Source organism: Micropterus dolomieu, linkage group LG18 (assembly GCF_021292245.1).
Source record: "Micropterus dolomieu isolate WLL.071019.BEF.003 ecotype Adirondacks linkage group LG18, ASM2129224v1, whole genome shotgun sequence".
NCBI lineage: Eukaryota > Metazoa > Chordata > Actinopteri > Centrarchiformes > Centrarchidae > Micropterus > Micropterus dolomieu.
The window spans coordinates 3,243,457-3,259,057 of NC_060167.1; the positions used below are offsets into that span (position 1 = coordinate 3,243,457).

Consider the following 15,601-nt stretch of genomic DNA (forward strand, 5'->3'; position numbering starts at 1 on the left):
TGTTGTAGCCCATCCGCCTCAAGGTCGTGCGTGTTGTGGCTTCACAAATGCTTTGCTGCATACCTCGGTTGTAACGAGCGGTTATTTCAGTCAAAGTTGCTCTTCTATCAGCTTGAATCAGTCGGCCCGTTCTCCTCTGACCTCTAGCATCAACGAGGCATTTTCGCCCACAGGACTGCCGCATACTGGATGTTTTTCCCTTTTCACACCATTCTTTGTAAACCCTAGAAATGGTTGTGCGTGAAAATCCCAGTAACTGAGCAGATTGTGAAATACTCAGACCGGCCCGTCTGGCACCAACAACCGTGCCGCGCTCAAAATTGCTTAAATCACCTTTCTTTCCCATTCTGACATTCAGTTTGGAGTTCAGGAGATTGTCTTGACCAGGACCACACCCCTAAATGCATTGAAGCAACTGCCATGTGATTGGTTGATTAGATAATTGCATTAATGAGAAATTGAACAGGTGTTCCTAATAATCCTTTAGGTGAGTGTATATTGTAAGGCCTCTTTAGCCACCAAATGAAGTGACCGCAGTCTCTCTGCCTACATTTTAGGGCATTGTGAAAGCCTGCCTCACTTCGGTCCTGTGTTAACAAATGTCCCCACAAGATGGAGCTCTGGGTTATAAAGTAGAGGCTTGCAGGATGTCTGAAGGCATGTTTGCTGACACCATGTGCTGTGGGAAACACAGCAACTCGAACAAGAGCCAAAAATCCATCCTTAACCTCTTGAACAGAAATGTTCCTTGAAAGAAGCCCTGAGGTTTTATTAAACATGAAAACTCCACCACGAGAAACCGCTACAGAAACCAGTGTCTACTTACTTGTCTTGAGGCGTTCATGTAGAAAAACAAAAAGTCACAAAAAAAACTACCAAACAATTCTCAGATAATTCAGTGAACACAGACTGATACGAATACAAATCAGGGGAGAAACGGGGACGTGATCTCAGTCAGGATAACTTGCCCAGCCTAGTTTTTTATCATCAAACCACGACAGTCTTGGATTTCAAGCGCAAACACACTTTCTTTACAAAGTTTGACCTTCTGTTTGAGAAAAAAACTACTACATATACTCAACTGTACATGAGTATTTGAGTATTGTGCAGATGTATACTTCCACTGCAATACATTACTAGATACTTCAAAAAAAAAAAGTGTTGTGGCAAAGCAGTTTGGTGTCTGGACGAGATACATTAAAATGATATCAACAAGTCACATGCATTATTCTTAATGAGTATTTGTGTTTTTTATACTCAAGCTTGTGTACTTTAACTAACATTTTGAATGCGTGACGTTTGTTGTGCAGAATCTTTCACTTTTATGTAAGTAAAGCATCTGACGGCTTCACACTGATGTTCATCCATCTGACAAACCTACAGTCTGTGTCTCTCACTGACAAAAATCTCCATTTATTTTGTTCCAGTGAAATTGTTTGTTATGGACAATGTTTTCATATCGGCCTATTGAAACTGCTTTTGTTGAATCTTAACCGAAAGTTTATTTCATTTTAATTTAATAAAATTGTATTCATATTGTCCTAGACAGTTTTGTTGTAGGCTATTTTAATGTTGTGTTTAACATTATTCTGTTACACTGCTGCAGTGTAAGTAGGCAGCCCAGGCCTATCTATAATACAAAAAATAATCTTAATTCATGCTGCTATTGTGCCCATTGTCTGATAACCTAAAAGGGTTTAATTTGGCAAATGTAGTCCGATTTGAAACGTGGGCTGAAACCGTCCGACAGACAGAACTTCGAAGTCGGATCTTCCGAGCAGTACGTGAAGGCAGCAGCAGGCAGCGGAGGGCCGGTGAGACTGAGGGTGAAGGAGCCGCTCAGCACACATGTGTTCAGTTTGTTTATAACGCGTGGAGCCTTCAGGTGACCCGACACTGAACTGACCTGTAGACGCCGCGTCACGTCCAGCTGAGGTGGAATATCAGAGTCCAGAGATCCGCATCCCGACACAAAGTCCTGCTCGGTGAGTTTCCACAAGTTTTATTCTGAAATGTGTCTGGATGCGACACTTGCTGCACCCTCGGGAGGAAACAGCGAGGGAATGAAAGTGCCTCTAGTTGGAAAAGAAAGTTTATTTAAAGGATTGGAGTCTGGAGTGTTGTGGACTATCTTTCTCCTGATGTTTCATCTTCACAAAACTGAGCTCTTTAGTCAGTTTGAAGCTACAGTATGATCACCAATTTGAGCATCATCACTTTTCATTTTTCAAAACTTGTTTCATATTTCACCCTGGAGTCAAGTGTACCGAGGGGAAGTTTCCAGGGGTCCTTGAAACAGATTGTGTGGACAGTGAGGAGGTTCCAGGGGTTCTTGTAGGATATTTTGGTTCCTGGATTTTTATTTTTTTTTAGCTTGAAAGCTTCTTGTAGAGGTTAGAGTGGTCATCAGGAGATTATTGTTTTTCTTGCAAGTGTTCAGGTACAGACTGAGGACAATCCAGGCGTCCTTGTAGAAGTTTTGGGGGTCAGTGAGATGTTTCCAGGGGTGTTTGAGGTGATGCAGCACTATATATTGTAAAGTTTAAGCTGCAAGAACGACTACTTCCCCCACATTACTGTTATATTTTCACTATAAGGAGAGTGTTCCTGGTATATGGGGGCTGTTTGTACAAAACATCCAAGGCTTCATGTGCTTTTTGAGCCGGTGAAATAAACCGTCTATGATGACTGAGTGTTTGTACTGTAAGCGTCCAGAGGAACTAGTTTAGGAACAGATCGGTGGAGGACTGATCTGTCTGAACCGTGTCTCTGCTGTGAGTAAACCTCCCCCAATTGTCCCCGGCCTTTCCTGTTATGGAGTTCAACACCCCCTCTGCTGTACAATCTGTGACTGGGACTGCTGTTTCCTGCCCAGTATACGTGTGTGTGTGTGTGTGTGTGTGTGTGTGTGTTGAGATTGTTGTTTTCCTGGCTGCATTGTGTCACTGTGTGTCCTAAACAGCAGAGCTGCTGTTGTAGTGATGATGATGGAGTGTCCCTGACAAACAGCCACCTGTGGGTTGTGTGTCTTTGTGTTTGCATATGTACATTTACTCGAGTACTGTATTTCAATGCTATGCTGCTTTATACTTGTACCCTGCCACATTTCGGAGGGAAACATCTGACTTTCTACGGCTGCAGCAGCCGTAAAATAACAGTTAGTAACTGGATCGTGTGTCAGGTCTCACTGTTAGCTTTCTATTTAATAGGAACCAAAAATTGTCTGATCAGAGCAGTAAAATCCAGAACGAGTAACTAACTGCAGCAACACACTGCCTCAGTGGTCCAAGACACAGACAGAAGAGGACAGACGAGTCAGAGACAACGTGTACCTGAGGCCTGGACAGAAACACGTGATTCCTATTTATTGAATGGAGCACTAACAGTGAGACCTGATAAACTATCCACAAACCTGATCAGGCATATTTTGGCTCTTACAACTTTATTTAGTTTTATTTTCTTAGAAGAAGTGAAAAAACATCTAAGGAGTAGTTGCTGCAACTAACGATTATTTATCTTATTCCTTAAAAAGTAATAATTAAGCTGCTTTATCTCGTCTTTGTCAGGAGAAGTAAATAAATGAAGTGTGATAGAGCCCATTAAAGCTGATGTACCGTCTCAGCACCTTCTGAGAGCTGAGTAGAGCCTATTTAAGCTACTTGACTCCCTCTCAGTCAGGGGTCATCCAGTGGAGAGGGGTGTTACACCGGCTTTATCTGGCCGGCTGCTGAGTGAAGAGTGTAAAAATGATGGAAACGTCAACACAAGGTGAGGAGCCCAGTGGAAGTCGGCACTTGACTGACTGGGAATGAAGAATGAGGCTGTCAGAAAGGAGGGGCAGATACAGATCTCTGAGCATGCAGCAGGCTTTTGGCTCATGTTTTTAAAAGCTGAATCGAGCATCGCACCACAGGCCTAGAATCAACAAAGACTCCAGATAAAAAACTCTTATCTGATGGCCGCCGGCCAAAGAGAAGCGACGGTCAAAGCCGCAGCACTTAAGAGTTGCATCGCTTTCTCTTTTGATTGGGTTTTTGTAAACTGAGCAGTCGTGAAATCTTAACTATACATCTGCAGACAAAGTTGAGTGGAGGCCTCAACCTCGTGTGGGAATTAGAAAACAAAACCTCATCGGGGTTCATTATAGCAGACTGTAAGAACACAAGCATTTTTCATTTGTTATGCTGCAGCCGTTTCTTTTCAGCTCAGCGATTGAAAGGTTTTGGACTCTTGCATTCTTTAATCCAAACCGATCATGGTCATCGGTGGAATCTGACAGGAATAATGAGTGTTTTCCTTCTGGTCTTGTAGCAGTGAGACTTTATTATTGTTGGAAGCTCGGGCTCACATCACCACCAGATTACCATGTCACACGCCACAGCGGCCTCGATCCTTATCAGTACACGTCATGGCTGAGAAGTCCCAGCTTTTCCCGGTGTCTAAAGTTGGTGGGCTTTCTGACAGTTTAATCAGGAATCACTTTTCCAACAAGACGTACAGGTGCAACACACTCCACAGAAACCATCTTGTTATAAATCAGAAGCCTGTTGGCTTTTGCTGAATGCTAATAGCATTGTGGCTAAAAAATTAAAGAAATCTTTTATTGGCTGTCTGTCTTTTCTCTCTCTGACCCTCTGAGGCACCTTTTTGTATTTTCAAGGTGCTTTCTGATTAAACATGAATCAGATATTCTATTTTATACTTTTAGTATATTTTGATGCTAATGCTTTTGTACTTTGACCAAAGTGAAAGATCTAAGTACTTCCTCCTGCAGCCCTACGCTCTGGACACGTGTTGGCTGATAGATATGTGTGCTGATCCTGTGATCTGTCAGTCACAGGAAGGTTTCTCTAACCTCTAGCCACAAGCCTGTATTGTTTTCTACAATATGTTTCCTGCAGTCAGTTCAGACGCTGGCATTCTTTCTCTCTTTGATCGTCGTACAACTTCCCAAATGCGCCTCTGAAATGTGCTTCTCATTTTCCATGGATATGAGGCTGATTTCGTACAGGTTGTGCGTCTGTTTAAAATGCAGGTCTGTTTTCCATTCGGTTCCACATGGCCTCTCGATCTGCGTTGCTGCTCCGACAGCCGGACAGTGAGAGGCTGTTTCACGGTCCCCGAGGCGGAAAGTGTTCGGATCAAGATTTGATCTGGGAAGCAGTAAATCTGTTTCTGCTCTGTCAGGTTCTTGTCTCCAAGTTTGGGGCATTTTTCTCTCTATTCTCTCTGAGTATCACATGCATCCTGAAACAAGTATAGGTTTCTGCCTGTTTTTTGTGCCCCTGATCCCAACCAGAGTCATTTCCGAGTCCCTATCTGATACGTGTATTTTTCTAGATAATACAGCGTACACTTCCAGTACATTAAAGTATTGTCAATGTCTCGAGGAAATTTCTGTCTTTTTAAAAAGTATCCTCCATGCGTGTGTTGCTTCGGTGCAGCCTTTGCCTGAGTTACCTGAGCGAGCTCAAGTGTTCTGTTGTATCTCGGACTGCTTTCATTTTTCAGTCTAAAATATTTCCAAACTGCAGACATTATTGCCGGGTCCTGCCACAAACTCTGCTCTCCAACACTTGTGTGACAGCTACCGTACAACACAGGATCAAAAACTCCTTGGTCGGCCCAGATTCAGATTTTTGAGATCGGATCGGGGCATCCCTAAAAAACAGTTAGAAATTCCTGTCGCCATTTACCAGAATTTCAAGGTGACATCTTTAACGTTTTTTTTTTTTGTTTGACCAACACCTCAAAATTCAAAGTATTTGACTTGATAAAATGACATAAAACAGAAAAGAAGCAAAGCTGTCGATTTTAGAAGGTGGAAGATTATTTTGTGTTTTTCCTTAAACCTTCCCTAAATGATGAATCTGAGAGGGGAGTCAAGTTGACAGATCATTTCCTGTTCATCAACTAACTGATTTACGGCTCAAACTAACAATTTTCACTATTGATGAATCTGCTGATTATTTTCTCGTTCGTTTTCTCTATGAACAGTTACTGTAAATCTAACTGTAAACAGCAGATTTAGGACATTCTTTGCATTAAAAAAACTGAAACAATTAATCGTTTCTAATAAATTTTCTGTCAATTGACTAATTGATTAATTGACCGACTCTTCCAGCTCTAAACTGATTGATTGACCAGTCGTTTCAGTACGTCGGTGTGTGTCTCACTTGCTCATGTGTGCTTTGATTGGCCCCAGGCAGTCTTTCTAATTTGTAACTAGAGTTCTGCGATAACAAAATACAAATCTCAGTGAAGCTTTTATTTGACCTTTAACCCTCTCTGTTCATAAACATATCATCACATGCACGTGTCCCTGCTGCACAATAAAGGACTCATGTGGGCCGTTACAGTGAGTTAAGACTTCTGGGCCAGGCGACTGCAGGAGTCTGGCTCTTTGAGCTCTTTGGGACAGAGGCGGAGTGAGACTTTACATCACTTTTAATGGAGGGAGCTGACAACGTGCAGCGAGTCGGTATCGGGGACGTGGCCCATTTCACAAAGTCACTTCCCTCAGTGGGAAGTTTACATTAGTGTAGGGACACTGGATGGAAAACGTCACGGAGGAGTGATAAACGTCGATGGAAATTCCTTCACAGGTTCTTTGGCTAACTTAGAGATGCAGTAAAGGAGGTTTTTATGACCTTGTAGAATAGATCATACGTAGTACACTGTTATGTACAGGGCTTTCATTGGGTTACTCAATGATGACAAGCAAACATTTCCTAAAATATAAAAGATGATGTATCTGTGTATATTTAAATGTATCCTGTATGTTATGCCTAAGAGAAAATATTTAAAATATTCAGAAGAAAAATGCTCAAACTCTAACAGTCTACTTCGTTTGACTTGAACTACAATAAATGTTTATATATTAATATATAATAATAGTATAAAATAGCAGGTGGCGTGTCCAGCATGAACAAATAAAGGCTGGTAAACAAATCCCCATGCAACCCAGCTCACATAGTAAATGTCAACCGTCATGTTAAACTCACCTGTTTGCGCTTTTGACAGAAATACCTGTTTCTCAAAATGACGTCCATAAAAAGTGCTTCTTGTTGCCATCGACAGGCTCAGGCTTTTCTACGAGGTGTCTTGACAGCATCATGGAAGGATCCTTACGGGTATCTGCCCGTGACTTCTTATAGTGTGAAGTATAGATAGGGAAGTGTCGCTGGAGGACAGTTCTCACTCTGAAATGTCGTTAGAGGCGAGTTGTTGCAGGAAGACGATGGTGGAAAGGTGAGTCAGAGTTGGAGTTTTAAATTATCCTTTGAAGCTTTCCACTAACATGAAGACTGGACTACTTTTTGATGTGAAATCTTTCATTCACTGTACCAACGTCGATCGGGAAAAGTGAAAGCACTGACATTAACTGGTGAATGAAAACAGTACTGATGACATTAGTGCTGAGTAAATGAACATAATTAAGGCAAAAGGTAAACGGAGGACATTTTGAGGTTGGGAGGCAGGTGAAATTTAAAAAAAATAAAATGCTGCAACTAAATTTCATTATTACAGTAATTGGTCATCTGAGATTTATGTCCAAAACAACATGGGTAGCTTTATAACTGCCTGTTGTGTATATGTGTAATTTACATATGTACAGTATATCTGTCAGTTGGGAACAAGATTGATGCTAAAACAATATGACGCCCGGTTACACCCCAATCCAGCTGCACACACACCAACCTAAAGTCACCCGGTCACAATGAAAGAAATCAGGATTTCACAGAAACCCAAACTTCCCATCAGGTTTATAAAATCCCCATGAAATCATGTGTTCCGCTGTAAGGACAGGTTGTACATTTTAGTCATAGTTTGAGAAACAAGGACTTTCCGTTATGATTATTCCCAAAGCAAGAGCTAGAATTATTCCTAAAGGTGCCTTGATTGGGTCGTAATCTTTGCTATTAAAGGCGTCATGCACAGAAACCCCAGCAGCTTCTTATGTGCTTCTCTTTTTATGTCATAGATATTTAAAAAAGAAATTGTCAAATATTGGCTTCAACCATGGATGACTTTGTTCTTGATCATTTTCTTCTTAATATAATGGAGCAGAATATGTTTCATCTTGCATCTTAAATTATACCATTGGGTGTCCCATGCTCATGTCATCTAAATCATCTTACCCTCACTGGGTACCCTGAGAGCTGTACTGCGGCCCTTAATCCCGGGAGGTGCAAACTAGGGTTGGGCAATGGCTGACAGACATCATGACGTTTAGCAGGCATCTTGATTGTAAACCCCCCCCCCCCCCCAGAGGTCTGTTTTCAAGCTGTTGCCCTCCATATTGCCACAGAACTTTGCACAAAACACCGAGTGACACAATCATAACCCTTCTTTAAGTCCACACAAGCATATTGATTCTGGATGGGTGAACTGCCCTTGACCCATGAAGCGCTGGTTTACTGTTCCATGACGAGGACAGAATCCGCATTACTCTTCCCTTATCTGAGGTTCGACCGTCGGCCTTAGCCTAAAACTTTCCTGAGCTGTGTGGTACCCAGATATTTGGAGAACACCCTCCGGTCTCCAGGAAATCAACGCAGCATCTACAGGTCCACAGGCGCTACCCCCCTCGACCTCCAAACAACATTGACACGTCAACCGTGACAGCCCAACAATATCCACCCTCTATAGCATCTCAAGATGAATCTCATCCATTCTTGTTGTCTTTACCGCTGCAAAGCTTTATGATTGCCTCATCGAGCTCCGCCTGAGAGAAGAGGGAGAAGACATACCTGGTTTGAACAGTAGCATGACATGGACCTGCTGTGTTCACCCGCCACAGTCAAGGTTAAGATTCAGACCGTGACAATACAATTAAACTTCCTCTGTGTACTTCAGAATCCTTTTCACACGAGTTGAGAAACGAGTCTTCCTGCTGGCAGAAGTAATGTTCACACACACACACACACACACACATAGAGGTTTTCGCCAAAAATGTGTTTTTAAAGCAAATGTTTTACAACTCAGCTAACAGTATGTGTATGTATCCTGGTAAAATGAATTACCAACCCTCTGCGTGACATTCACTCTACTCTCCGCAGTTATTTCTGCGAGCAGCCTGCAGTTTTTTGAAGCTCCTCTGGGGAAGTTTAAGGTTTAGTTCGTTGCTCAGGGACGGCACAGAAGTAGCTGATGAGGGAGGGGAAGCAGTTCCTCCGTCCTCCACTCCCTGATTTTTTTATTTTTTTTTTTTTCCTACTCATAAACAAACTCTACAATTGCAAATGATTTCCCCCAAACCACCCAGCAGTCGTCAGAATCGGCTGAGACTTCCCCACCCTTTACCTTGTGGTCGCTGAATGAATGATGGCAGGTTTCTTAGAGTTTCATCATCCCGTTGTTGTCTGTTCAGGCTGATCCCTGGGTTAACATCACAAGATAAAATATTCAGAGCCGTGATTTAAAATGTGACATGCCCTGCAACCACAGCTAAACACACAGACACACCACATTGATGAAGAGCCCAGAATAACATCCTCTTCATCCTCCGTGAAGGGTCTTGTATGACTAAATAAATTCATTCTTCTTCTTCTTCCTTCAACCCACAGCTATCCGGCTATGGGACCCTCCTGTGTTTAGAGAGCTGGACACAAACGCACACTTTCACACGCAAACTTTTTTTTTTTTTTGCAAAGCTGAGAAATTCCCCACCTTTAAGTGCACCAGTGTTTTTTTTTTTTTTTACCACAAAGGACAGACACCCCAAAGGAAGAGACACACAAAGAGGGACATAAAGAGTGAGAACGAGAGAGTTCATTTATTAGTTCATGGGGAAAGAAATGTTTGTTGTTCTGTCAGCCCACCTCAACACTCACTACACTTACTGTCAGCACACTCCCACAGGCCAGGGTGGGCTGCTGTGTGTGCGCGTCAGTACAGGCAAAAAGTTTGCTAATGTGTGAGTCTCTACAGTGATTGACACACTTCCTGAGGGTTGGGAAAGTTCTCAGCCTCCTAACGAGAAGGAGTGTGTGTGTGTGTGTGTGTGTGTGATCATTTCTGAGCTCTTTCAGTGTCTGTTATGGGACAGTCTGTGCCGTGGAAGTAACTGTGTTATACTCTGTGTGCGCGTCCTCCAGGCGATGTGCATTCACAGGCGGAGAATGGCCCTATTGTGGTTAATGGTCGTTAGGATGCTCTGTGTGTGTGTTTTGTCGTCGTTCCTTCCTCCTCTGCTGCTTCCTGAGTGTGTGAAAGAAATAGAAAGGGACGTGAAGGAAAAAGACACGAGAGAGAGAGAGAGAGAACATTTCTTGAAGATGTGTAAAATGTTGCTTTTGTGTGTTTTGTTTGCTTTTGTACTTAACTTGCATTTACTGGCTTCTTCTTCGGTGACATGTCAGTGGCAGAGAAAGAGGGAGAAACACAATGAAGTAGATTATGTCAAATATATATGTGAAAAAAGTTCATTTTACAGTTAAATGACTTGCTTTCTGGGGGTTTTTCCTTTGCTCGCTTTCTGGCATAGTTAGATGAGCAGACTGATATCAGTTCAATTCAGCTTTATTGGCATAAATGTCAAAACAACAATATTGCCAAAGCTACAAATAAGAAACAAAACAACAATTCATTTCATGCAGTTCATTAAATAAAGTAAATAAAACGTTAAAGTGTGCCTTTTGTGTTTAAGAAACAAAACAACAATTCATTTCATGCAGTTCATTAAATAAAGTAAATAAAACGGTTAAAGTGTGTGGTTTTGTGTTTAAAAAATAAAAATAATAATAAAAAGTAAATAAATATATTTAAAATAAAGTAAATAAAACAGTAAAAGTGTGCATTTTTGTGTTTAAAAAATAATAATAAAAAGTAAATAAAAATATTTAAAATAAAGTAAATAAAACAGTAAATGTGTGTGTTAAAACAATAAAAGTAACAATAAAAAAGAAATATTAAAAATAAATAAAACAGTAAGCTTGAGTGATTGTGTGTTGTGAATTCAGTTCATATGCAAAGCAGTCAAAAAATCTATAGCGACACCTGTCACCTGAGTAAAGGTTCCCACTTCCTGTGTTTGAAGCAAAGCAGAAAGATGACACCTACCGTATCCACAAAAACCCGTATATGGAACAAAGCGCATTGACCAAAATGTCAAACTACTCCTTAAACCCTAACTTAATGATAATACTGTTCCTTGTCATCAAATCGAAAGCCCCTAACCAGCAGCGTATGTATCTCCTAACAAGTCCTGTGTGTGTATCACAGCTTCATATATCTTCTTCCTCTGAGCCACAGAGCTCCAATCTGTAAAAACACCTCAGTGAGCCTCACTGCTGCACTGGATGACCCGTTCCTTCACCACCATGAACACACTTACTGCAGTTTATTCTGACTCAGCCCCACACACACCGTCCTGCTGCACCAAATACTCAGAGAACCACATGTGGATTCATCTGCTGCTGAAAATAGTCCCCAACAAATGCAGTTGAGTAATGTTTATTCAAATCTACAGTGTCCAGCTGTTTAAATTATGTTATGTTTATTTGACTAAATTTGACATTGATTTATTTCGTCAGCAGGACCCCATGGGCTTGGGCTGAGTGCCAGAGACGGGGCAGAGCAATGGGACAGAACGGATTTGTTAAGTGGCTTGTACGAGTGATTTAGGAGAACTTGCCGCATTCAACAGTTTTCTTGTATTTTGAATTTTCTCTTCACAAATTCCAGTTTTAATAATGCCAGCCTTATCCTGTAATACCTGCACAACACCTGTTTGTGTGACATGATCAAATGTTTTTATTAACATTTCATGAAATCCGGGTGCATAAGAAGAGTTATGATCCTTTAGCTTCCTGCCATATATGTGTTCTCTAAGACTTTCTCTATGTACACAAAAGGCCTATTTCTCTCAAATACTGTTCACAAATCTGTCAAAATCTGTGTTTGTGAGCACTTCTACTTCGCTGAGATAATCCATCCACCTCACAGGTGTGACATATCAAGCTGCTGATCAGACAGCATGGGTATTGCACAGGTGTGCCTTAGGCTGGCCACAATAAAAGGCCACTCGGAAATGTGCAGTTTCACTGTCTTGGGTCGGTCCAGGGGGTCAGTATCTGGTGTGACCACCATTTCCCTCACGCAGTGCAACACATCTCCTTTGCATATAGTCGATCAGGCTGTTGATTGAGACATGTGGAACATACTTCTCTTCAATGTGAAGTTGCAGTCAGGTCGAGACCCCGATGAGGACGACGAGCATGCAGATGAGCTTCCCTAAGACGGTTCCTGACAGTTTGTGCAGAAATTCTTTGGTTATGCAAACCGATTGTTGCAGCAGCTGTCCGGGTGGCTGGTCTCAGACGATCTTGGAGGTGAAGATGTTGGATGTGGAGGTCCTGGGCTGGTGTGGCTACACTTGGTCTGTGGTTGTGAAGCCAGTGGGATGTACTGCCAAATTCTCCGAAACGCCTTTGGAGATGGCTTATGGTAGAGAAATGAGCATTCAATTCATAGGCAACAACTCTGGTGGACATTCCTGCAGTCAGCATGCCAATTGCACGCTCCCTCAAAACATGAGACATCTGTGGCATTATGCAGTTTGAGGGAACTGCACATATTGGAGTGGCCTTTTATTGCGGCCAGCCTAAGGCAAACCTGTGCAATACCCATACTGTCTGATCAGCATCTTGATATGCCACACTTTCACCTGTAGAGAAAGTCTTAGATCTTTGAGTTCAGCTCATGGTGAATGGGAGCAAAAACAAAAGTGTTGTGTTTATAATTTTGTTCAGTGTACATATCAGAGGTTTTTTTTATTGATCAGAAGATATTCTCTGATTTCACACCGCAGTGTAGCAGAGTTTTATTTTTGGTGTCATATTATTGTAGCTTTGCAGCATTGGTCCAAGCCAACTTTATGATATATTGAATGTTAAATTGTTGCTGCTCGGAGCAGACAGCAGACAGCCGAGACAGAGTGAGAGGGACCAAGCAAATAAAACTTTATTTTTACAGCACATTTCATTCCAAGGGAAATGCAGAGTGTCTGACATGAAGAGCAAAGAATATTAAAAGTATATACTCTTACTGAGTGACCGACGCGCAGATGGAGGGCAGACCACCCAGCCAGGCTTACATCAGTGTCTCCGTCCCAGAGGACGTGACAACTGAGCAGCACAGGGTTTATGTATCAGCTGCCTCACAGGGAGCCAAGATAGCCGGGTCACAGCAGAGGATGTACTGCCTTACACCGAGGGTCAGGGCCCAGTGTGGGTCACTAGCCTGGTTCTAGTGGGGACCCCTGCATGATAACAATGGAAGGGATTAGCTCTGACATGTGCGGTTCGGTCACACAAGACGACTGACTTAGAAAATAAAACAAGCTGTGGTGTGTTTTTAAAAAAGCGCTTTATGATTTTGCAGATTTAATCATCTTTCTTAGAAGATTCAAAGAAAGACTTAAGGTGAAGAGTATAACTGTGTGATGTTTTTGAATCAGGCTTTTTTTAGCCATGCTAGAAGCTCTAGGGACAACACTGTCAGTCTGTTGGTCACTTTGGCGCAGACTGAAATATCTCAACAGCTGGTCGATAGATTGACTTGGAATTTAATACAGACATTCGTGGCCCCCAGAGGAGGAAGCCTAATGACTTTGGTGATCCTCTGACTTTTACTCTAGCTCCACAACATGTGGTTTTGAGTTGGCACAGCAACAGTTTGGTACACACACTCACGTCTCCCTCAGAATAACTCTGGTGAATACTCAATGCAGCTTCTGCCAAATCTCTCAGGGGGGACAATTGTTGCGATGATCAGGTCAAGGTCATTGTCAGTGTCTAATGAATGAAAAGTTTTGTACAGCAGCTGATCGTAGTTAGAGCAACAAGCCGTTGGACTGCCCGGTCGTTTTCAGGTCGCAGAAGCGTAGCTGTGCTGCTGGGCGCCATGACGTAAACACGAGACCTCCCAGAACCCATAGAGATTGCGTTGCAGCGCCAGTGGCTCGAAAGAAAGTGCCTTTACATGAAAGTCTATGAGAGAGAATTACAACCAGCCTGAAATCCCCCCAAAAAGAGGCGGGACTCCACAGAACATGACATGATGCTGATTGGACAACAATATTCAGTGTCAACAACAGTCACAGCTAACTGTGTTGTGAGAAAAATCTCCCTAATGAACAAACCGCCCCTTTGATCACTTAAGTTTGCACCACATTTTAATTCCAGTGCTTTGGTTTATGACCAAAAACCTGCAAAACTAGTGTCCTTCCCGTCAACCTCAGCTGTAATTTGTGTTGTTGTGCTAATTTATCAAGCTAACATGCCAAAATTAGAAAGTGAATGTAAACATTATACCTGCTAAAAGTAAGTATGCTGACTTTTACTCCTTTATTTAATGATTTTTGGGGGCATTTTTGCCTTATTTGAGAGTGAAGAATAAAGAGAGATGGGGCCAAAGGGCTGCCGGTTGGAATTGAATCCGAGCTACCGGAGCACCCCTGACTTTGAGCCTTAATTAAATACACAAGCAGTGTGATATTTTTAAAATTAAAAATAGAAGCCAGTCTATCCAACGCTAAACCTGTGCTGCATGTGTCCTCAATTTCAATAAAACGAGCAAAGCCTGCACACGGACTCCCGACCAAAACATTTTTAATTTAAGTAAACAGCATTTCGATCCCAGTTGGATCAAGTCAAAATTGAATTTAAAAATGAATACACACACACGTACCACACATTTTTGAAGAGTCCTCCATTTTACTCTCACTGTGATGGAGGGAGGCCCATGCACATTTAAGATCAAAAAACTTTTTTGCCTTTCATAGTGATTTTTTTATGTTCAAGGAGTCCTGATTCTTGTGTATGAACAATTAGAGACAGGTTTGAAAAGAAACTTACACATGTGCTGTAGGAAGTTAGAATATAAGGCTATACTGTTAGCATAGCATTAAATACTGGCTGACACAAGTTCGTTTAAGGGGTGGTATTATGCTCATTTTCAGGTTCAAAATATTATTTAGGAGTTGTACCAGAACAGCTTTACGTGGTTTAATTATCAAAAAACACCATATTTTTGTCATAGTGCACATTGCTGCAGCTCCTCTTTTCACCCTGTGTGTTGAACTCTTCGATTTAGCTATGGAGTGATCTGCCTGACTAATGAACAAATGATCTTTGTTGGGAGTTGCACATGCGCAGTTCCTAGTTAAGGAATACTAGCCAATCAGAAGCACTGAAGGGCGGGTCAGTGAGAAGCCCGTAAATGGCTTCGGTTCAGCTGTACGTGTTGCCGACCAGCTTGGCAACATGGACTGGAGCGAGAGTTTCAGAGCGGTGAGTTATTAATCTGTATCCATAAAGTTTTAACTGAGCTCTGTCTCTACATCACAGGAACAACTTTATGTCCACTGACTGCCTGGAGGGTAGCTAGTGTTTGGAAGGTAGAGGAGAGCTGTGTGCTGCAGCTCGCTGTTTCTGAGGGCGTGTCGGAGTAGCCGCTTGGCGAGCGTTATATGAGGCGCATTTAGCTTTTTTCCCTGTGTCGTCACAGGGAAGAAAGGGAAACAGCTGGACTTCAAACGAGTTCTCTTCAAGCAGTTTAGAGCAGAGTTTTCTGTGGGAGATGGGAACTCCCTTTG

The 15,601-nt window shown here is 42.1% G+C and overlaps 1 protein-coding gene across 1 annotated transcript in view; it reads left to right on the forward strand.

Annotated features, from left to right (window-relative positions):
- The first annotated feature begins 1,850 nt into the window (after window positions 1-1,850).
- si:dkey-49n23.1 (semaphorin-3D) overlaps window positions 1,851-15,601 on the forward strand; it is a 113,368-nt gene continuing 99,617 nt past the window's right edge. Inside the window, exon 1 of the mRNA XM_046028447.1 lies at window positions 1,851-1,985. The gene's annotated coding sequence lies outside the window, so the exon portion shown is untranslated. The remainder of the gene's footprint in view (window positions 1,986-15,601) is intronic.